Below are 23,977 nucleotides of genomic sequence, written 5' to 3'. Positions count from 1 at the left end.
TTTTTTCAAACCATAACCTATGAAGTCCCAAATTATGAGCTATATGGATGCCAAGTCAGCAAAATAAATGAATGAAAAAGGCCGGGTGGGGACAGTGGTAAATATGAAGTCACAGGCCTTGTCTCAAGGGGGTAGATCCAGCTGAGGGTTGCCATGTAAGAATGCAAGCCCACTGCTGACAGATCTTTTGAATTTTTTGAAAATTCAGAAATTATTATGTGACATCTCCTTATTTTCAACTTTTGGCAACTAACTTAAGAAAACACACATAGCTGTGTGCATGGGTTCCAGGCCTAAGACCTCTCTAACTGACTGGGCTCCTTTGCAGCTCTCCAAACTTCTCTCTACCACTACTTTTTTGTTTCTTGAAGGTTCTGTGTCCTGTTCCACATGAGGGCCTTTGCACATGCTATTCCCTCTACTGGATTACTCTTCCCCTTTACAGTTTGTATAGGCTTCTTATCCTTCAGGTCTCAGTTTAGAAGAGCAGCTCCTCAAATAGGCCTTCTCTTACAAGAGTTCCTAACTTGGATCTGGTTACCTACAAGGCAGTACCCGAAACAAAGATTATGTACTAAATTTTATATGCTAGGTATAATCCGAGGGCTTTATGAAGAGACACAGCTGGTCACAAGGGGTGGACTGTGTGGATAAACTGTTAGCTATTCTGTGGGGATTACCAATCCAGGTCTTCTTATATTAACATCCTGGATTGGGGATTCTCAGACAACATGAGTAATGTACCTTTGCTCATCAAGCCTACTAAAACCTGGTTTGTGGTAATGCATTCTTAGCATAAGCTATTTTTTCCTTTATCTAGAGCCAGGCCAAGATGGATAAGTTTCCTTCTTATTTTCCTATGCCTGTAATTTTTTTTTTTTGACTCTGAGAGTCCTACCTTTATTCAGGGGACTCAGTTCCAGATCCTAATCTCTGGGACCTGAGGCTTTGTGTCCTATTCCTACCTAGTCACTAAAATCTAGTGGTTTCTGAGACTAATTGCCCTCCTGCTCCCCAGACCCCAGGGACCTCACTGTCAGTTTACACTCACTGTTCTGGTTTTTAGTTCTTTCTTTGCTTTTGGCCCTTAGAGGTTTTCCATAGCTTCTTGCATGCTCAGTTAGATTTCAAAAAGCATGCTTGTGAGATCTGAGTGAAAATTTCTAGGTGTTTTGTAGTGGGGAGGCTTTCAGGATTTTTGGACTAGACAGTGCAGTATTTTTGAAAACAGAAGTCATACACCGAAATCATGTATTTGTTGGTTTGATTTTTTTTTTCCTCCCCCAAATGGGGAGCCGGACATGGGACTTGATCCCAGGACCTGGAGATCATGACCTGAGCTGAAGGCAGACGCCCAACCATCTGAGCTACCCAGGCACCCCCCAAATAACAGTTCTACAAGGGCAGAAATCTTGCCTGTTTGTGTCACACAGTGTTTGGTACATAATTGGTACTCATGACATGTTTGAAGGAATGAATCTTGATAATGTTAATGTGGAATTGGAGGTGTAACTCCACTCTAAATTCCAGAGAATAGTGGCTCTGTTTTACTCAGATTTGTCTTTCCAGGGAACTTAATAACAGTTTCAAGAACAGAGAGGATGTTTTCTATAAGTATTTGGTGGTTAATTTATCTTTATTGATGTAAAAAAGAATTACAAAAATAATAGCACCTTTAAATTAAGTTACTTTAGGAATGTTAAGATGGATATTTACAGTATTATTTTTCAAAGTTTTCCCTGATCTCTGAAGCTACAAGTCATTTTTTCTCTGTATATTTCTTACAGCTTTTCTTGCTTTGTCTGTTTTGCTGTGTATCTGCCTTATCTTCATTGCTCTAAGCTCTTGGGGGTGGTTATTGTCTGTGTTACTGCTTTTTAATCCTCTGGTACATGCAGGGTTTTCAACCTTGGCCCTATTGACACTATGGCCAAATAATTCTTTGTTTGGGGCAGCTGTCCTGTGCATTGTAGGATATTTAGCAGCATCCCTGGCCTCTACCCACTGGATGTCAGTAGAATCCTCAGTTGTGACAACCAAAAGTGTCTCCAGACATTGCCCAATGTCCCCTGGGGGACAAAAGTGGTCTCAGTTGAGAACCATTGCTTCAGAGTGTCTTACACAGAGTAAGTGCTCCTCGTTTATTCATTACATAGATCCTATAGCAAATTTTGATTGAATCCCACAAAGGCAAACATAAGATTTATGCCTTCTTGAGGAAACTCAAGAAAGACCAGCCCTCTTGTTTTGCAGGTCTGACTGAGCACTAGGATGAATTATGCTCCTGTCACCACTTACTGTCCACTCCCTCCTCAAAGCCTGTCCTCTCATTCTCATCTATTTATTTATAATCTGAAAACATTTGGAGGTTCATAGTTTTGGTGTGTAGCTTAAGTCCATTACTTCTATAATGCATGTATTCATTTTCTGATAAATGCCTTCGGTCAGATGGACATTCAAATGCACCTGCGTTTCAGATGGCAGACTTTCTAAGCACACACAGACCCAGAAGATTAGAACACTGTTTGTTGACATAAATGGGCAAAAATTGGAACCGTAACTTTTTTCCGCTTTAGCAAGGCTGCAACGAATTTAATTAGCACTTTTGAAGATAAACACTCCTGTTTTCCTATTTTTTCATGTCTTACAGTGTTTTTAACAGTTCAGAATTATGTATAAAAATCTAAGCAATAAATTATGTTTTGTAAGAATAAGACGTTATTTTTACAAAAGTAAGACATTTTAGGTAACAAATAATTTTAAGCAATAAAAATAATTTTAGATAATGAAAACTGATGGCAGTGGACCCCAAGAATGCTATTGCCTTCTCTTTTCTCTCCTGTTCCATCCCCACTCCTGCAGCACTGCCTCCGCGTCATCTTACCTAATGTGATGGTAGCTCCGTGGTGGTGGGAGTGGGGGAGGGGCCAGAGTGGTGGCGGGGTGTGTAGATTAAATTCCATTATCTCTACTTGACAATTGAAGAAATAGGCTCGGCGAGATGAAGTCATTTTTAAAAAATTGTCTCGCTAATTGAGGTCAGAGCAAAGTCTCCTTTTTCCCAGGGCTCTTTCTACTCTAAGACATAGTCAGATAGTGATGTCATATTCCAGATATTGCTGGGGAAGTGCAAAAAGTTCTTTTCTCTGCCCTATCGCTTAAAGTCAACAGCAACACAATGGCTGGAAACTTTCCTCAGGTAAGCCTTAAAGGTGAAAATATTTCCTCCTGGCACCATGCAGAATTTCCAGGCAGAACCCAAACACAATCTATGGCTCAGAGGGAAAATGTCACAGGAGAAAGTTACAGAAGCAAATGCAATGATGTAATGTTATGAAGAATTAAGGCATTTGTAAGGATGAAAAAGTAGAAAAAGCATGGAAAGCAAAGCAACCCTAGTTCATTTTGAAGAATCACGAAAAGATGACCTTTTTCTTTTTCTTATAATCAAATATTAAGAGGAATTCAATAAATGAAACTGAATGCCAGACTCACACCAGACAAAATTCAACTGTGCTCATTTGTTTAATTATTACATTATTTGAGGCAAATTCACTGAAATCCTGAATAATAACAAGAAAGGAAAGTCATGCCAAACACAGGTCTTTATGTTTCTACCTCAGTAAAATATTGGACAACCACCCCAGTGAAAAATGATTTTAAATAATCTTATTTTCCTACTATAAAAACAAAATGTCAATTTAAAAAATTTAGAAAAAAAAATTTAGAAAACATACGGAAAGGTAGCCATTGTAAGTATTATGGTTTATATATTTCAGATATAAATATATATTTATATGAATATGCACATATGTATGTATTTATGTATTTCTATGGAAATATATATATGCATAGCATGTGAGGAAATACCTATATCCTATCTATTTTTATCTATCCCCCAATGAAATAATGCCAATTCATTAATGCTATTTTGTTACCTGCTGTTTTCACTTAACTTTCAGTGATTTTCTTTCCAAGTCATTAAATAATTTAATATTCTTCTGTAATGTTATTTTTAATGGCTAAAGAATCAACAAGGAAATTGTAATTGTCTTAAAGAGGTCAATTTGTTTTTAAAAAATTACTGCTTTTTAATTTTCATTCACTTTATTATCTCACTCTACCTAACTATTCCAATTCTACATTTCTACATTCATTTTTATACTTGTTTAACACTAGGCTTTTTAAAGAACTTTCTTCATCCTTTCATCATATGGTTAAACTTACCTCAGAGTCCTGAAGATAGGTGACCAAAAGGAAAGCTTCAACACACAAAATTTTTAGATATTTCATCATTTCAAAACACTTTCCTGTCCCTGACCATAATGTTCCAGGAGGTGAATGATTACCCATTTTCAGATGAAAGAAGTGAAGAATACAAATATTAAGCACACAAGGTCTGCTCAGCTGTAGAATGGTTGCCAAATTCAAATATTTCTGAATTTCTCCCCCTGAACTTTTCACCCTGAGTGTTGAACCCCTGTGATGACATTTCCTGTTACTAACCATTTGTTAGTTGTTGGCCCACAGCTTTTGCTGCCTAGACATCTTGGTTTCCTGATATTTTTCCCTTTCATTATCACATAGGCAGAACAATATGTTAATGAGCTTTGTTGATAAAAGCAAGAATGAAGCTTGTTCCCCCAGTGGGTTTAGGACTAATTTGCTTCAGGCAGTCCTTTCTAGTTTCCTTACCTTTTTTCTTATTCAACTTTTGATCTCAGTTGCTAATAGTATGTGTTAATATTATAAAGCCAATTGTCTTCTTGATTATCTCATGACATCAGTGGAATTCCATGTGTTTTCCATGTAAAGACTTGATTGGATTCAAAGAGTTCAGTTTGTATAGATACTTTAAGGTGACAGTTACATTAATATTCATAATTAAAATAATAACTAACATAGTAAGCGCTATTTTAAAGAAATGGTATAAAAGTAATTTGTATGAAAGCAGGGAGAGTAGTATAAATATCACCTATTACCCAGCTTCAATTGCTGTCAACTTTTGACCAATCTTGTTTCATTATTCTCTTGTCCAACATCTCTTTCTTTCCTGACACTGGGTTGTTTTCAAGTAAATCCAAGACACTATGTTATTTCACCTGTAAATATTTCAGAAGGTAAGGATGCTTACCTTTAAATTACTTTTAATTTTTAAACTTTTTATTAGATTATAACAGACAAAAATACCTGAGTAATACATTAAAAAAATCACAAGTATACAGCTTGATTAATTTTTGCAAATTGAACACATTGGCATAACCAGCAAGAAATAGAATATTACCAATACCACTGAAGCCTTTCTTGTGCCCATTTCCAGTTGTGTCCCCACCTTCTAAGGATAACTGCTATTCTGACTTCCAAAACCAAAAATATTTTTGCTTGTTTTTGAACTTGGTGTACATGGAATTGTCAGTGTACTGTTTTGGTTCTGGCTTCTTTCATTTAACATTTTGTTTGAGAGATTTATCCATATTGTTACATTCAGTTATAGATTGTTCGTTCTTATTGCTGTATATAGCATACCATTGTCGGACTACACTACAATGCACCCATTTAATTGTAGGAAGCACTCAGAGTTTCAAGTGTTTGGCTATTATAAATAGTCTTAAACTCTTTTACTAATCTTAAAAAAGAGGTAAAGTAGTCTTAGGTGAAATAAAGTAATTTGCTAAGTTCCCACTGGTAATAAGTAATGGAGTCTGAATTCAAACTAGCTTTGCCTGACTCCAGAATCAGAGGTCTTAACCACAGTGTTTCCAAGGCAGCCTGTTTATCAGAGTTAACTGTAATTATCTATATAGTGTATATATACACACCCATAAGCTCCATGGAGAAAAGTGCATTATTTTGCATGGTTCTGTGCCTAATCACTGGTTTCCCAATTCTGTGTCTGTTTCTTAGAGAGTAAATGTCCCATCCCCTCATAGAAAATTGTTGAGTCATCCATTACAACTAAGAATTAGAGCATTGAACAAGAGAGGGGAATGACTCTGGAATAGGAAAGGAAGAAGGAAATATACTCAAGAGAATGTTAGTTGACTCTATTGCAAAGAAGGATGCATGTGATTTTGATAGAATATGATCCTATAATAACTTTCAGAGTTAAGTTCTATTTACCCAATTTCAAGCAGGGAAGTAGGGATTTTAAGGTCTAAGCATGTAAATGCTTACTTTGCTCAAGTAAATGGAAAAATATTATCTTATAACTTTCTAAAAATCTATTCTTGGCTCTCTTTTCTCTGAAGCTGTTGGGAAAAGATGATTTAATTGAATATTTTATGAACAAATATATGAATGACATAATATATGTTTTGACATAATGTATGTTTTACTAGTGAAAGGAAAAAGTACTTATTTTACTATGAATGTGTATAGTTATTACAAAGGATTAGCACTATTTCTTTTAAATTTTTTTAAAAAATATTTTATTTATTTGACAGAGAGACACAGTGAGAGAGGGAACACAAGCAGGGGGAGTGGGAGAGGGAGAAGCAGGCTTCCTGCAGAGCAGAGAGCCCGATGCCGGGCTCGATCCCAGGACCCTGGGATTGTGACCTGAGCAGAAGGCAGACGCTTAATGACTGAGCCACCCAGGCACCCCTCTTTTAAAGTTTTGTAAGATCTAAATAGAAATATGTCTAGATTAATAAAAAATGCAAGTATTTTCAAATTGTAAAACCTGACTATAGCAACTGTAACACAATATCATTCTGATATCAAAGCATTAGTTAATGTATAATGATTTCTCCCACCACCCCCATATTATCTTATGTTTTTTCTTGTTGTTGGTTACATCTTTGAGAAGTTTTGGTTGTGAATGCGTAGCTCGTAAACATTTAAAAATTGCTTATCAAATCATAGACCAAAATTATATTTTTAGAATGTAATTTTAGAATTTCATTAGGCACTGAACTCATTCATCATAGAACATCATGCATTGTTTGTTTTAGAGAGAATACTGAACAGCTCATATCCTTTGCTTAAAAATAGACACTTTTTTTTTTTTTTCTCAAAGCAATTATCTTCTTTCCAGTCCAATTTTCTCTTCTCTGGTATTCAACAGGACTTCAGTTCCAATGAGCTTTTATTTTACTATGCTGATCATGTAGTTATGCCATTTTTTTTTCTATCTGCCTCAGAGCTGTAGAATTTTAAATGTATTTTTTTGGTCAGAAGCATATTTATTCAGGTATAGCAGAGTGTATATCTTTTGACTCTCAGTGACTGTCAAGAACAAGATACTGAGACTATTAAGTGTAAGGAAGCAGTTAATGTGGTTAGGAACACAAATTTTTGGAACCAGACTCTCTAGTCCAAATCTGATTCTGCTACTTATTAGCATGTAACCTGATCAAGTTACTTAATATCTCTATGTCTCAGTTTTCTTGCCTGTAAAATGGGGGATAATAATAATACCTGTCTCATTGGGTTATTGTGAGAATATATGTTAAGGCTTTAGAAATGTGCTTGGCACATAGTGTTACATAAGTATTTTTATTATTATCCTAAAATCTATTAACTTTCCTTTGAAATTTTAACAAAATTCAAAATAACTAATTTGCAATCAATGAATTTCTTTCCAAAACTTGTAATATGTAAGTAATAATGACATAACTCTGTCCAGAAAGCCTAGAAGCATTTTCTGTAAGTTTTGGATAATATGCTGTAAAGTTTTTTTCATCTTTATATTATTCATTTGCTCATTCAATCATTCCTATTTATTGAACACTTACTGTGGTGCTTGATTATTCAATAAGGAACAAACAGGAAACATTCTCTACTACCCAGGAGCTTATATTTAAGTCTCAGATCCAGGCAATAAACAATAACAGAGATGTTTGTTTGGAAATTCCCCTCATGACCCCTCACTCCTGAACTTCATCTTGAAGCAAATGTCAAAGTGATTAATTTTTTACTTAAAAAAAACCCCCATGCCTCTTTAAATGAACAATATGGTAAAATTTGTGTTTTAGAAACGGATATAGAGATAATGTGCCAACACTCTTATTTAAATCATTTGCTTTTTTCTCATTGACATTATTAACCTATTTTCTTATTAAAAAGTTTCATCATGACTCATTCTTGAAGTTGGGAAATTCAGCTTTAGTTTTAAGTTTATCAGATGTTCTCAGAATGCTCACACTTAAGACTGTGGGAAAAGGATGCAGCTGAACAGTAATATATTAACAATATGTGTTGAAAAATCAGTTCCTTGTTGACTGTATACAAAACACAAACTTCTAATAACTCTTAATGGCACTACTTCCTCTGTGGATTATGTAGGAAATTCTTTTGTCTGAATAATCATTCCCAGGGGGAAAGCTTTCAAAATAAATTCACTTTATAAAGAGGGATAGAGAATGCATGTGTGTGTGTGTGTGTGTGCATGTGAGAGAGAGAGAGGGGGTGGGGGGGACAAAGAGAGAGACTGATTATTGTGGGATACTGAGTTAGACAAGCACATATGCTTGGTATAATTAAAGAACGTAATTTGAAGGTAGCAACAGTATCTAATTATATAAAATACTCTGTGTGCTGTTGCTTGTCATCACATTGTTTAAAATAAATTAATAGTAACAAAGGACCGCCAAGCCAAGTGTTAGAGAAAACAATGGTGGGAGGACTAGGTTTTCATTAAAGGAAAAAAAAAAAAACCACTGAAAACTCTAATTGTCTGGATGGTTAGAGAAGAAATAACTATCATGCTCCTGATGGAATTATCTAGGCCCATAAAGACAAAGTGGGTTATTTCCCCTTAGTCATCTTGACTTGGGCTACAAGCTTCTCTGCTTAATTTTGGATTGGAGACATCTATAAAGCGAACTTTCAGAAGGAGTGAAATGATACATTCCTGGGGTCCTCTTTAGTGAAATGGTTCTCAACCTGGTGCTATTGTATGTGGGACATGTTGTGTGGGGCATGTGCATTTTCCAAACAATAATTTCTCCTCACACCAGCTCTTTGTAATATTTGAAATGTTCTCCTGGTTCTGAACTATGGCCTTACCCAGTCACACACTTCCACCTCCTATCAGAACCCACTTTTTAGGGACTGTGAATAGATTGTTTCTAAAAGATCCATTAGTGTTCTAGATGAGTCCGTTCATTTCATATAAGAACACTTTCATCTTAATAGAAGTCTTTTTTAAAAAATCAAGGTTGGCCCAGACCCAGGAAGACTAAGAATCTGAACAAATGTAATTTTATATGTTAATAGTAGTAAATAAATAAAGGGGAAAGGAGGAATGCAATTAGTGTGGTGGCTGGGATGGAAAGAACTGAGATGTTTTCTAATGGGTTGAGGTGTGTGTGGGGGGTCAGCTAATCTTGGAGGTGAGGGTCATTTCTTTAAAAAGAAGGACACACACATGCACGCACACACACATACACACTCTCTCTTGTGAAAAGTGGTAGCCTTTTCCAGAGAGACATTAGGGTTTTTTAGTACATAAGACACTTCTCACAAATATGCAATGCTTAAAAGATTAAATCCATGCCTTTACATGTCTGCTTGGTCTAACTTCAGTTTGCATGTCAAAAAAAGGGTATCCTTAGGCTGATAAACTGATCTCGGGAAGGGGGTCAACCTTTATAATGGTGTTGGTGACGTTTTTATCAGGGCAATATTCTAGTGTGTTAACTAATAATGGTGTGTGTATGTGTGTGTGTGTGTGTGTCCGTTCCTACTTTACCTGTGGCTAAAGGGATCTCTCTCAGTTCTTCTTACTGTTAATTTCACATACGTAATAAGATAGTCCCCCAAACTAGTTAAACACACTTTTTCCCCATGAGTCTTAATCTTGGCAGATTCATACTATTTTATCATATAAAATAAAGCAAATAAAATATCTTGAAACAGTCTTCATGTGACAGTTCAGGGTAGAAGTGACTCTTCGCTGGTTTTGGAGCCTGGAGAGTTAATGATGAGACGAGGCTGTTGACAACCGGAGGTTTTTCAAGTCCTGGTTTTCCTGGAGTGTTCTCCACTTCTTACTTTGAATGAATGACCTGAGTGAGAATGCTAAGATTTTCCTTCTTAACCTTACTCCATTCAAAAACATACTATTACAGATACTCCTTTATGTTCACCTGATTTTAATAACATTCAGGTATACAAGCTGATCAAGTCTGATATGATAGGGTATGAAAGTAACACACCAATGTAAAAAGCCGTCTGGAATGATCTCTTTCTGTGAATTTTCCCAACAGTTGTGGCACATTTTTAAAAGGCTGTTTTAAATTTAAGAACATTTATCTGAGAATGCCTAATTGAGAAAAATATTGCATTGGTAAATTGCTCTGCTCCAGACAACTGCTATTTCTTCTTCAGATTTAAAGTCCCAAATCACAATCTGTGTTTAAGAGCTTCAAGCAGTAATTACCTCTGTGTCCTTAAAAGGACCTGCCGGTTTCCCTGCAATCTTTTACAGGGTGAGCAGAGCTATATCCACTGATAACCCAGCTGCCGAGGAACTGAGTGAAGCCGGCTCCAAACTTCTCAGCTGTTGACAGGCTTGACTTGCTGAGAACACTGGTTAAATATAGCACGCGCGAGCTCAGCTCCTCAACAAAGTCATTGCTCCGACAGTGTTGTGAAGGGAGCAGAAGAAGAGAAACCTAATCTCAGAACCCAACAACACCTAGCAACAGTTGAAAAAACTTTTAAACAAAAGTCTGGGTGGGAGATAGACACCAGCCTCCAATTTCTGCTGATCGGGATTTCAGGGAGAAGAAGCTGCTTTCCCCTTCCCTCTACTCAGTTTCCTGCATGACTTCAGCTGTTGGCTAGTCCTAGGAAAGAAAGTGGGAAAAGCTTTTTCCTCTGTATTCTTTTGGGCTGGATAGTTTTCCAAGACTCCAGTCTCTCTGGGGCTGTGGGACAAGCCACTGGGTTCTTCAAAGGATAAACTACCTCCATAAAGGACATACCCTTGGTTAAACAAGCTGCCGTCAGGTAAGACCAAAATAAACAGCTATTGACTCTCTTAAATTTCTGCTTCTGTCAGAGGAGTGTTCTCTCAGATTCTGTGTTGTCGGGTTCCTTTGATTCTTACTGTCTCCACTGTGTGATAACACATTTAAGGAATTATCATAATCATTGTAGATTATTTTGAAAGAATCAGTAGCATCATCTCTCTCAGAATTACACCAATTCCTTTTTAAGCACAAAGGTTGTTACGATGTTTTAATAGCCATCAAAATACTTCTGCCAAGTTATCGTTCTTGAGCAGGTAACAGAAATGTATGGCAAAGGACAATGTCACAGCTCCTTTCACAATTAAGATGGCTAAACAATGGAAGAGATCTTTTCCCTAGGAGCAAAATAACGTTCATTTACTGAAACCAGCTGAGCAGCTTGTGTGGAAAGGAAAGTCCTGCATGGTGTTTGTGTTGCTGTACTTAAGACTTGCTTCATTCTGCTTCTCCCTTTGCCTGCTTCTCTGATTACGCTGGTACACCTTGTGCTGGTTCTGACCTGGTTACGTTATAGTCACCCCAAGTGCTTCTGACTGGGCACAAAATACGGCTGCTATTAAATCACTACTTTTGCAGTTGTTGAATAGAAACTACTCAGGAGAATGTTATTTTGTGATTTAGAAAAAAATAAACTGACTAACTGCTTCTGTATAGATAAAACAGATGCTGCTTTTTAAAACTGAAATAGAATCTATTAGAAAAAACTTCTTTCTAAAGTTGTATATACGTGTATATGAGTGTTTACGATAGTGTGAACGAAATCCTCCTTTTATTTGTTGGTATATTATCTCCCCTCCCATGAGTTGCCATGCAGTTTTATCAGAATTGCTTAGAGTGGTCGATTTCACATTGATTCTGACAAAAGTTGTGGCTGAATGTTAGGATATGGTTACTGATACCTGGTGTCTATAGTTGGGCTAGATTTGCATAAATTTGTTCCTTTAAATGAACACGATAATTTGAATGAATATTCTAATCTAAGGATAATATAAAAGAAGATACAGATGTACATTTTAAAGGGAATTATTTGAGTCTATTTTATCAACTTAAAGAAAGAATTTACCCAAGACCAATTTAGAACAGGTGGTTTGTTGACAAATAAGAATGTATCAACCCTTCCAGTAAATGTTTCTATTTTAAGAAAAATTAATTAAAGCTTATATATAGAATGTGCAGGAAATGGAAATAATACATACATTTCAGTATGTACAGTGCTTCCTAATTCTGATTGCACAATTAGTTTATGAAGTAAATGAAGCTAATCATATGTAATGAATGTATACACGTATAGTGCAAAATGCACTTTGGTAACCTTGGTATCAGAGAATGAAACTCCTGGTACTTTAGTGGAGATGAAGTATCTTCATCTTGAAAAAGTTTTGAAAAGTCAGAACTAAATGCTTTACATTTTTCTTGTTTTTATCTCAGGAAGGGTCACATTGTTGGCTTACAAATGTATGTGTAAGGCCAAAGTCTGCCATTAGTTCTAGGCATGTAATTTCTTTTGGAGTCCGTGGAACAGTGTGTAGATAACTGAGTACAGCATTTGGCTCTGGGTGAAAGCCATGTTTCCTGATGAATTGATTTCTGAGTAGCATTGTCTTCATGGCTGTAAATTTACCCCTGAGAATCAAAAATAGCTCAGGTTAGACCATGTGCTTCCCTCCGGTATATGAACAATCAAACCCTCCATGAGCCATGTAGATTCTCTTCTCTTGTTTGCTCAAGTTCACATGTCTGTGTTATTTTGAAATCTCCCCTTTCCCCTTCACCACAAGTATTGTTAGATTCCATCACCATGTCTCCTACCACACTAAAGCCTCTTCCCTTCACCCTCTGTCTGGATTGAAACACCGCTGCTCCCCTACTACCCCTTACTGCCATCCAGACCATCTTGCCCATGACCACAGGGTTAATTTTTCTACAACATTGCACTGCTTGTTTCTCTTACTCTTCAGTTATCTTCTGGGACTCCTGGTTGCTGCCAAACACCTAGGCTGGGTATTTTGAAAACCTTCCATCATCTGGCACATACTTAACTTTTCCAGTTTCGGCTCCCACTACTCAACAACAAATGTCCTTCTGCTTCAGATAGTTCAGATTTTGGACCATTCTCCAAACACATGCACAGTGCACATTTCAATGCTACACCTCTGCCTGTTTCATTCCGCCTGCCTGTTATACATTTCCTCCCCTTTCCTAGAGACCTTGTCCACTCTTTAAAGCCCAGATCAGTGTCTTTTACTTTCACAATGATTCCCTGACCTTACCTTTTAGAAGTGATTCCTTTTTAGACAGTTTGGTGCTCTATCAGAATTAAGGTACTTTGGGATAGGGTTTGTGTCTTTAAATTCAGAACAGTTTAATGAAGCAATTAGGTGCAAAGCATTGTCCTAAGCACCACTTGGTTTTAGAGCTTTTTATCCCTATGCACATTGTGGATGTTCTATTAACTTTTTTGGCTTTAGATTTCTGATGATGAGTACATGAGAAAGTATAAATAAGTATAAAATCAAGAAAAGCAACTATTAAGTGTGGTTAATAACTTTTTATCTCAATTTCTCAAGGCAAGTCTTCATAGTTTTATTGTGCACAGAGAAGTTACAAGTAATTCTAACTACACTCATGTACCTGATTGTGGAGATGGTGTACCTTGAGAATGAACTAGAAAGAACTATATATATAAAGACTGTATATATACTATATACCTGCTTGTCCTGTGTATGCATCTACCTATCTAAATGCTGTAACTCATATGACTTTTATCACCTTTTGGTACCAGATTAAATTTGTAACTACCTTTGGTATTATTGTTCATTTAAATCATGGCTCCTTTTATCTGTGGGTCATCATGGATTATAATCTGTCCTGGAACATTAAAATATTTAAATAGCATATTGTGATCCCTTTTTCTTTTTTTCCCTAGATATTTGAAATAGAGACATTTCTCAGATTTATTTTTAATCACTCATGAAACCTGTAGCCTTACTGTGTGAGATAAAACATGAATTAGGATTTTGAGGCAATTTTTTCTGTGTCCACTGAAAGAAAATTCTCTTTATATTTTAAGAGAATTATATTTTAAGATAGCCAAGGAGGTTAAAATTACTCTTCTAAATGTGTTTAGCAAGAATTATTATGGGATTTTCCCATTGAAATTTGTGAAATATTCAATATATTCATTTAGCAGTGGTTTTCCTATGGTTATATTTTTAATTTATTTTTTAGAAGTGAAACTTGGTGGCAAAATGCATATTCTAAACTAATGCTGATTGTGTTTTTCTTTTTTGGAGGATGAGCATTTCTTCATAAAACAGGTGCCCTAAGAAATAGGATTTTACAGAGCTTGCTTAATCCATATTTTTACTTATTTTTCTACACATGTGGGTTTTAGGAAAGTAGCACCTTGGGAATTGAGGGGGAAAGCTTAGACTGAGATTTATTTCAGCAGAAAGATTTAAGAGAGAAAATTGGTAACAACTTGTTAGAAGTATGACATCCAAAAGACTGCAACATAAATTTGTTTATACATTAATTATTTTTAACATATATAGCAATAGGAAGATATGCTAATATAATAAATTTGTTTCCTTAAATCTGAGTTGAAAATACAACAAGGATATTGGTATGAAGGAGGAGGCAAGGAAGGCTTGCAGCACAGGCAGGCCAGATGGCCTGGGTTCAGATCTCTGCTCACTATGACCCTGGGCAAATTACTCTCTATGCCTGTTTCCTCCTCTGTAAAATGAAAATAATAGGGCGCCTGGGTGGCTCAGTTGGTTAAGCGACTGCCTTCGGCTCAGGTCATGATCCTGGAGTCCCGGGATGGAGTCCCGCATCGGGCTCCTTGCTCAGCAAGGAGCCTGCTTCTCCCTCTGACCCTCCCCCCTCTCATGTGCTCTCTGTCTCTCTCATTCTCTCTGTCTCAAATAAATAAATAAAATCTTTAAAAAAAAAAAAAAGAAAATAATAATACTATCTTCCTCATAGAGGGGTTTTGAAGATTAAATGAGTTAATAAAACTTAGTTGCCTGGTAGACTTTTCAATAAATTTAATCTATTATTGCTTTATTATCGCATCCTAAATGCAGTTTTCTGTTTATTTTAATCTTCATTGCACACAAAATTCTTAGACACAGATAGTCTGTGAACTCAAGTTCGTAGATCATAGGAAAGGCAGAAGAATGTATTGTTTAAATGTGGAATCTTGTTTGGGACATACTTTGCTGCTGGGTACTGTAACACACATAGTTTGAACGCCAGCCAATCATTTAGCATGGAATTTATGTTTCAAACCCTCCCTTATCACTCAGCAGCCTGCTGTCTTACAGAATCATTACTAAAAAGGCTAAAAAATCACCCACAGCATAGACTGTCCTATGGTTTCTATATTTGCACTTGGAGATAAAGTGTGTTTATACATAGTGCTTGGGTGTCTTTTTTATAGCCTACAACACTGGGTAATGTATGGCAATGGAGACTTCCTCCTCTATAGAAAATAGACTATTAAATTCATCATTCTTTATTTCTTCCCTTAGATGTTTTGTTTTGTTTTACTAACCTAGTAACAGATAAAAATGAAAAGACCAAAAAAGGTCATCTCATGCTAGCTTTAACCTTAACCAAATGGAAATGGATTCTTGCTATTCATCATCCTTAATCCTATTCATTCTTCTTAAACATGACAAGTATATTCCAAAGCAAACAAAAAAAACCCTGTTATATCATAAAGATGTGTGTGTATATTATGGGGTACTCACCATTCTGTATATTTAATTTAACAAAAATATTTGAAACACTCTTATAAACAGGGAAGTTTCTTAGTAGCTTTAGCTCTAACCAACCTTATGCCGGGTAGTTACAGCTTCAACCTGACCATTTGCTTTATTTTTCCCAGTTGAAAGGATACGTTTCTAAAAGATGAGGCAAACTGGGTTTTAGAATTGTCATTCTCTAATGAAAACCTTGCTATAGAAAGAAAGAAGGAAGAAAAGGAAAAAAAAAAAAAAAAGAACTTTTCCTGGCTTTACGGAATACGTTATCAAGGCTTTAGGACAAAAATACAGGAACCTCAGGAAAATATATTGGGTTATGTTCTTCTTTCTCCTTAAATGGTCATTCTTGGTCTTTGGCTAATCAGAGAAGGGAAGAGGCTACAGGCAGAATTCCCCTTTCCCTGTGGTAATAGTTGAGGCAGTTTGATTTCCAAGGCAAGGCAGGAGTTATGGAAGAACTTAGAATAAGGAAAGTCAAACATGAATTGAACAGCTTTTGCTGGCTGCTAACCAGCTGATTGCAGAACTTGAGAAACTCCCAGCAGAAATGAAGTAACAGGACGTTAACCAGCACCCCAGTCCCTGAGAACTTTGCTTAAGCCACAGCAGCGCAAAAGAAGGTTGGTGTTGTTTTTCCTTTTTGGGAAATGGTGTCAACGTGCATAATATCAGGTGATTTATGTGTTTCTGAGGTCTGTGAAAGACAGACTAAAAATTTTTAAAACAAATGCAGGATTTATCTCAAGTGATCTGACTTTGATTCCTTGAGGTTCAGGGATTTTTCTCTTTTTGCTTTCTTGCTTAAATTCTGTCACCTACCTCCTTTACCAAAGCATAGATGAACATGATTGTTGCTTCACTGGCCAAAGACCTTATAGGTCTAACCTTGAAAATAGTCCCTTTTTTTTTTTTTTTTGCTTTTGCAACAATTGTAACTGCAATCTTCCCAAGTTACTTTGAAGAAATGAATTATCTGCTGCTTATCTTTGTAAGAAAAAGGTGTAGGAAATCCATGAAATGAACTCATCAGAGTTGGCCGAATGCATTCTTTAAAAAATGATTTGCTGAAGATTTAAAGCCGAAAGACAATTTGATTAAAAACAGTAGACTGTTGACATCACTAAGACAATCAAATTACTGCCAACTTGCCTTGTTTATCTAAAAGATCTTTGTAAAAATAAGATCTTTACGCACACACCACACACACACAGACACAAGAGTCATAGGTGATATGGTAATAGGGATAAAAGGATTTTATTTTTTTTACATCTCTTTAATACACTTCTGTCCTAAGTAACTCATTTTTGAGGTACCACAGCACAACAGGAAAGGAAGAGGCATCGCTGAGTTCATAATGCTATTTCAGTGTGGCAGCCTAAGTCCATGAGGAAATGACAGCCTGGGCCTGTATTTGGAGGCTCACAGTTACTGTGACGACAGCACCCACTCCTGGAAAACAAAGACGGTCTGCTTGCCAGGGTGAGCCAAGAAGAGTTTTGCCAGCTCAGATTTTTCCTAATTATTCTGTAAGTCTTGAAATGTGACACTGGAGATCTTCAAGGCTCTTTGTGTTTCAATAACTGTTTAGTAAGTGATACATGCTTGGGCAGTTTGGTATTTGGATGAGGGAGGGGCCTCACACATAAGCTTAACTTTCACATGTTGTCTTGATAGATATCATCTTCTGGTTTGGACATCACCAAACCAACTGCTTTGATCACAGCCTGTTGTTTGTTCTGGTACATAAGGAAGCCAGCTGCCTTGGTAGAATTCACACCTCAGGGGCTCCTCAGTTTTGGATCACATATCTCCACCTTCTATATGCTGTTTATTGTGGAGATCATTGCCCAGCATACCAGGTGTTCTTATCAATGACTGTGCATCTGAATCCCAATTCTTTTTTTTTTTTTTTTTAATTTGACAGAGAGAGAGGGAACACAAGCAGGGGGAGTGGGAGAGGGAGAAGCAGGCTTCCTGCAGAGCAGGGAGCCTGATGCGCGGGGCTCAATCCCAGAACCCCCGGATCACGACCCGAGCCGAAGGCAGACGCTGAACAACTGAGCCACCCAGACGCCCCCTGAATCCCAATTCTTATATGATGATATAATACATAATATAATGGTAATAACTACATATAATACATATCATCTATATAATATGTATTATATAGCTATATATAATTATTTTGTATCTATAGATGATGATAATACTAGATAGCATATACTGGAGATTATTCTGTGCCAGGCATTGTGCCAAGCATTTTACCTGGATGATTTTATTTGCTTCTCATAACAACCCTATGAGGCACTAGTTTTATCTCTGTTTTATGGATTAGAAAAATGAGGTTGGTAGATGGTAAGTAACATGCCCACAGGTAGGTTGGACGTTCAAACACAGGCAGTTTGACATTAGTCAGCCCATATTTTCAACCACTTTCTTGTAAGGTAGGCAGTTGTTCAAGGAAGACATTCACAGAGGTGACTGTGAGATGTTTTAGTGAAAGTTGTAGGATGTGACACTGCAGGGGCTCAGACTTTTCTCCCAGATCCCAGAGTAGAAACAGAAGCTTCAGTGGCCCCTGGAGTTGGGCAACCCAGCAAGAGCCAAGCCTGGGTACTAGAATGCAGAAGCTGTTCTTCCACAGTTATTGATGGGGCAGTGTGGTTCTTTTTTGGGAGTGAGAGGGAGAGAGAGAGAAAGAGAATCTTAAGCAGGCTCCACGTCCAGCACAGAGCCCAATGCCAGGCTCAGTCTCACAACCTGAGATTATGACCTGAGCTGAAATCAAGAGTCAGACGCTTAACTGACTGAGCCACCCAGTGCCCATGGTTCTTGGTTTCTACATTGCTGAGTTGATTCCCTGGGAGAGGGTGGCATGGAGCATTTGCTTTTGTGAGTTATTATGGCTCTCTTGTAGCCAGATCCTTTAAAACCATTGGAGTTTTGGTCTCCTTGTGTTGCCTCTGTTGACAACTCAGAACCCCACCTTCTGTTGTAACATTCAAAATGCTCTGCAGATCTCTGCCTTGGTCATTAGCATTCAGTTTGTTAAGTGGGTTCAAGAGGGAGTCCTACAAAATTCTTATTCCAGGTGTTGATAGCAGTGTTCCCTGAAGGTCTTTGGTGGTGCATGTACATTGGTTGGAGGAGGCAATGAAGAAGGGAATAGAAGGTCTCATTCCATGTAAGAGCTCTCATAGGCTCCCCCAAATTTTGCTTAGGTAGTGAGTTGTCAACCTGGTACCATGTTGTTCCTTCAGAAAAAAAAAGGAGAGTTTGCTATAGTTTAAGGAAAATTATCTGATACTTTCAGACAGTGGTTTGCTACTGTGATTAATAGCGTGAACTATTTTATTGGATATTTTATTTAATTCTTTTATCTTTATTAACCAAGAATGACTACTAATGATGCTAAATGTCTGATCACTTGGATATAATTAAAATTCTTGAGTTTCTATTTACATGTATGGCATTTAACTTTTGGATTATCTGAAGTAAAAGGAGAGCAGTTCTAATAAAATTTTGATGGAGCAGATAATGCTTTGCTTTTTCTTATGCCTGTGTCCATAAATACTCTATGTATCAAATATCCAAGGTGATGGGATTGAATATTCTAGGAACTTGAGTGTTTCATGTGAAGTGAGCACATAACAGAATGAATCTCCACCCTCTGAGAAATTTTATTCTATGAATTGAAAACAGTATCTTGTCAAAAATATATTAGCACACCTTGCCCCCCCCCCCCCCCCGCCAACATACACATCAACACTCATTACTGGTCAATACACAGGACTTATACCACTGCTTACCTGACATGCTAAACATCTTGCAGCAAATATACTCTTTGCTCTGTGTCATAGGTTTATTTAATTCAAAATAAAGGTAGTGATATATTATATGTCATCAAGTCCCTCTGTTTCATTCACATGGTCTCCCCTGATTTCCTTCTAACAAATGAACTCAGAACTTTCCTTATGTCATTTCTTATCTTTATGTAAAAGGGTGCAACAGTATCGAAGGAGGGAAAGGATTAGTGTTATATCTATTGGAGACAAAGGACTGTTGGCTTCTGGAAGGTTTTTTTTTCTTCTTCTTTCTTCTCATTCAGTTATTCTAAATCTCTCTTGGCAACAAAACTGATATGGCTCTTAAGTGAAAGATATTAACAGTTTATCATATTAATGCAGGAGTTTTCTGTCAGAGCTCCTGGTTCTCTTTGGACTTCTGTACCTGGTCTGATTTCAAGCAGGAATGGGGACTCCGAGTCTCACATTGTCAATGATTATACAGCTTTGGCCTTGGAACCACCCATATCCAGCAGGACACGGGACTCTGAGCTCACTTGGAATTATTGGGTCATCCAGTCTTGAGGCTCTCAACACTCCCTGTGCATCAGGATCAGCAGGGATGTTCTAAAAATTCAAATGCCTGGGGCTATCCCCCAGAGGTTCTGATTCAAGTTGACTGACTAGGTTTTTCGAAGCTTTTATGTGATTTTTTTTTTTAAGATTTTTTATTTATTTATTTGAGAGAGAGAGAATGAGAGACAGAGAGCATGAGCAGGAAGAGGGTCAGAGGGAGAAGCAGACTCCCCGCCGAGCAGGGAGCCCGATACGGGACTCGATCCCAGGAGTCCGGGATCATGACCTGAGCCGAAGGCAGTCGCTTAACCAACTGAGCCACCCAGGCGCCCTTATGTGATTTTAATGTGCATCCAGGGTTGTGAACCAGTTACCTAGTACAACCTCATCACTTAAAAGAAGATAGTACTAAGATGAAGAAAAGAGAAGTCACTTGGCAGAAGTTACAAATTCCAGTCTATTACCCTTTTTATCACATGATCATAAGAACAATAAAGTAGCTAATACATAATGAGTGCTTTCTATGTATTAGGCAATAGCAACCCCATGAGGCATATATTCATATACTCTACATTTTATAGATAAAAAGGCTGAGGGAATTGCCCAAGGCTCTCCAAAAAGCAGGTGGCAGATCTGGGATTTGAGTCAGGCAATTGGACTCCTCAGTTTGTACTCTTTTTTTTTTTTTTGAAGATTTTATTTTTATTTTGAGAGAGAGAGAATGAGAGACAGAGAGCATGAGAGAGAGGAGGGTCAGAGGGAGAAGCAGACTCCTTGCTGAGCAGGAAGCCTGATGTGGGACTCGATCCCGGGACTCCAGGATCATGACCTGAGCCGAAGGCAGTTGCTTAACCAACTGAGCCACCCAGGCGCCCCCTCAGTTTGTACTCTTAATCTCTTCATTGCTTTGCTGTTCTGGAGCTAACTCTGAGAATATAAGGTGTTGAATGGTAGCTGCTTCCTTGTGTCAGCATCAGTAGTCTTGTGGCAGCTGGCCTTGGTGCTCTGATAACTAAGTGAGCTTTCTGCTTGGCTAAAGATTGGGTCCTTGCTTTCTCTATTTTCCCAATAAGTGAGTCAAAGTGGAAGCAACCTGTTCTCTTAGACACTGTTCCAAGGTGCTCCATTTCCGCAGTGGATTTGTTTCTATATAGTGTCTTTCCTTTCCCTTGTGGACTGATATAATATCTTCTGCCTTACTTTTGGGCACATAAATTTTTTTTTTCCAGTGGAAATTCTAACCACAAACTCTAGTCTCCTGTTCAGACATTTGACTTTTCCGCTAGTCCTGTGACTTTGGCTGGGTTCGCTATTTTCCCTGGGATTCCCCTATCTGGACTTACATACCACCCCTTAACTTCTCATGATATCAGCAACAACAGGAAGGGATTAATTACTTTACTTTTTCTATAGCAGCAGGTGCAGTGGAAATAAGCTGGTCTGTCCTGTGCAACTCACTGGTCCCATGGTCAGTGAGTTAAGTACCATGCAGACCTTTTAAAGTCTACACTTTTTGGCAGCATGTATAAAATTAGTTTTCTGGTTGATTCTGTAAGTTTAAAATTCTACAGAAGGATTTTTACACCTAGGGGAAGATCTATATGCATTGTCTGGTTAAATCATACCTTACCAAGATGGAAATCACCAATGGCAAGTCCTGTAACACAGATTATTCTAAGCATTAGAAACTAAACAAAAAGTGAGAGATTATAATTATCCTGATTAATATTTATGTGTAAATTTTAAAAATTAACATGATAATAGACTCAGATATGAAGGGTTGATTTTTGGAATCACATTGCACAAAATAAGTGCTCAATAAGTGTCTGCTAAATTGAATCCATTAAATGTGGAATTGAAAAAAATAAATGTCTTGGAATTGAGAAAGAAAACATTACTGACAAGTTTCCATTGATTGGATTGAACATTTTTATAAACATGGGAATAGCAATCAGTAACCATGGGTGATTATCTCTCTGCTTTTCAGTATTCTTTTTTAACCTTATTGGTCACATATTGCTTTTATAACAACACAAATTAAAAATCAACAAACATTTACAATGTCCATTAGAGTATCAGAGAATAACCATGAGTGGAAGCTGGACTCCAGCTATGATTAGCATGATATAGATGTCTTTCCAATAACAGACCAAAACTCTTACTTTAAGTATAGTGGTATAACGGGGCACCCGACTGGCTCATTTGGTAGAGCATGTGGTTCTTGATCTAGGGGTTGTGAGTTCGAGCCCCATATTGGGCATAGTGATCACTTAAAATAAATAAATAAATATAGTGGTATAAGACAACTATTGACACAAGTCTAATTGCAAATATTTGCCCCTCATCTTTTCACTCATGTACTGCAAAACTCATGAAAAAAACATAACCAGGCTACTTATTGTGGTTTATTAGCTGGACATGTCCTCATCCTCAGAAATCTATTCTGGAGTTAGGATTACTCCACTCCCCAACAAGTGGTGAAACAACAGCTGCTATTTAATAAATGTGTCTGCTGACAGCCCCAGCTGATGAATATCCTTGAAGTTCCCTATCAGCATCAATACTACCTACAATATTTCCCAAAAGGAAATATTGATTATAGTTGCTTGATTTTGTCTTCATTTCACCATAGCTTTCTTCCCTGCATCACTTCCCCCAAATTCCAATGATGCTGTTATTTACATCACCATTCACATCTTCCAGGGAATAAAGTCCCAGTGGAACACATGTGTTCCTGGTGATGTATTGCAATGGAATCTCACCAAAATGAACACGTGAAATGCTGAGCTCAAACAGAAGAGAGGACAAGGGAGAAAACCAGATGAAAGTGACTTGTGGTTTCTCGGAAAGTGAAGAATTTTGTCCTTTTGAGAGAGAGAGAGAGAGATCAGAGGAAAAAACAGAACCCTTGTTTTCCCATATAGTATGAATGCATAGTTAAAATCCTACAACTTGATTTATGTCTGGATTACTTTAATTTCTGTTCCCAAACACTTTCCTAGGAGTTGGACTTCTACAGTACTAACACTAGTATTGTGTGAGAATTTAAGAGGATTTGGGCTGTATGAAAGGAACTGATTATAGAGTGAGATCCACTCAGTCTGCTTATCTTGAAAAACATGTTTTGGGCTCAACCAGGCAAAGCCCATGTATGGAGCTGGAAGAGGGACTGGAGGTGCTGAATTGGGAGCAGGTAGAACACGGGATCCAAATGGTATGGGATTAGATGATAAAGAGTGGTCCAAGTTAGCGGTGGGCATCCGAAGGTCTAACCTAAGGTTATGGGGTGTCCTGGCAGGCAGGTAGAGCATGGCTGTGTCTGACAGGCCGAGAGCCAGGCTTTTAGCAAGCCTGTCAGTAGGACCAGGGAGGAGAGCACGGGGCTGGGATTCAGGGACAGGATAATTCTGGAGTAGTCCTAGAGACTGTGAGTGAGATGCCAGAATTGTAATGCAATGTCAGAACAACTAAGATATGCTAACTCTGAGGGTACTGTGCTAGAGGATTTTGTGTCCCTCCCGCTTCACATTTAGTATACAGTGCTTACCCATTCACTAAAGATTTATTTAGATTTATATATGTCAGGCACTGAGCTAGGGATTGGGATACAATAGTGAATATTATATATCTCTACTCTCTAATAGGTGCTACAGGTAAAAACAATGCAGCAGAAACGAATGTGATTAAAAGTTTCGAATATCTGATTTGTCGCAACAAGTCCACATAGCTTTACAAATGGTGGGCAACTCATAAATTACATTCTTTCTACTTACATGGTAATTTTAATGTTTTTTTAAGAATAATGTGATGGGGCACCTGGGTGGCTCAGTTGGTTAAGCGACTGCCTTCGGCTCAGGTCATG

The 23,977-nt window shown here is 37.5% G+C and overlaps 1 protein-coding gene across 6 annotated transcripts in view; it reads left to right on the top strand.

The window, feature by feature from the left end:
* The first annotated feature begins 10,219 nt into the window (after positions 1 to 10,219).
* The window catches only part of FILIP1 (filamin A interacting protein 1), a 184,389-nt gene continuing 170,631 nt past the window's right edge, over positions 10,220 to 23,977 (top strand). The window contains exon 1 of one of the 6 annotated variants that reach the window (XM_034990556.1): positions 10,220 to 10,956. The gene's annotated coding sequence lies outside the window, so the exon portion shown is untranslated. Of the gene's footprint in view, positions 10,957 to 15,571; positions 16,375 to 23,977 lie in introns of those variants that run through there. The other 5 variants (XM_034990558.1, XM_034990554.1, XM_034990557.1 and 2 more) reach the window with 5 other exon arrangements.

The sequence above is a fragment of the Mirounga leonina genome, unplaced genomic scaffold, assembly GCF_011800145.1.
Source record: "Mirounga leonina isolate KUSES-001 unplaced genomic scaffold, KU_Mleo_1.0 Mir_53, whole genome shotgun sequence".
In the NCBI taxonomy this organism is placed as follows: domain Eukaryota; kingdom Metazoa; phylum Chordata; class Mammalia; order Carnivora; family Phocidae; genus Mirounga; species Mirounga leonina.
This window is presented reverse-complemented; position numbering and strand designations above follow the sequence as displayed.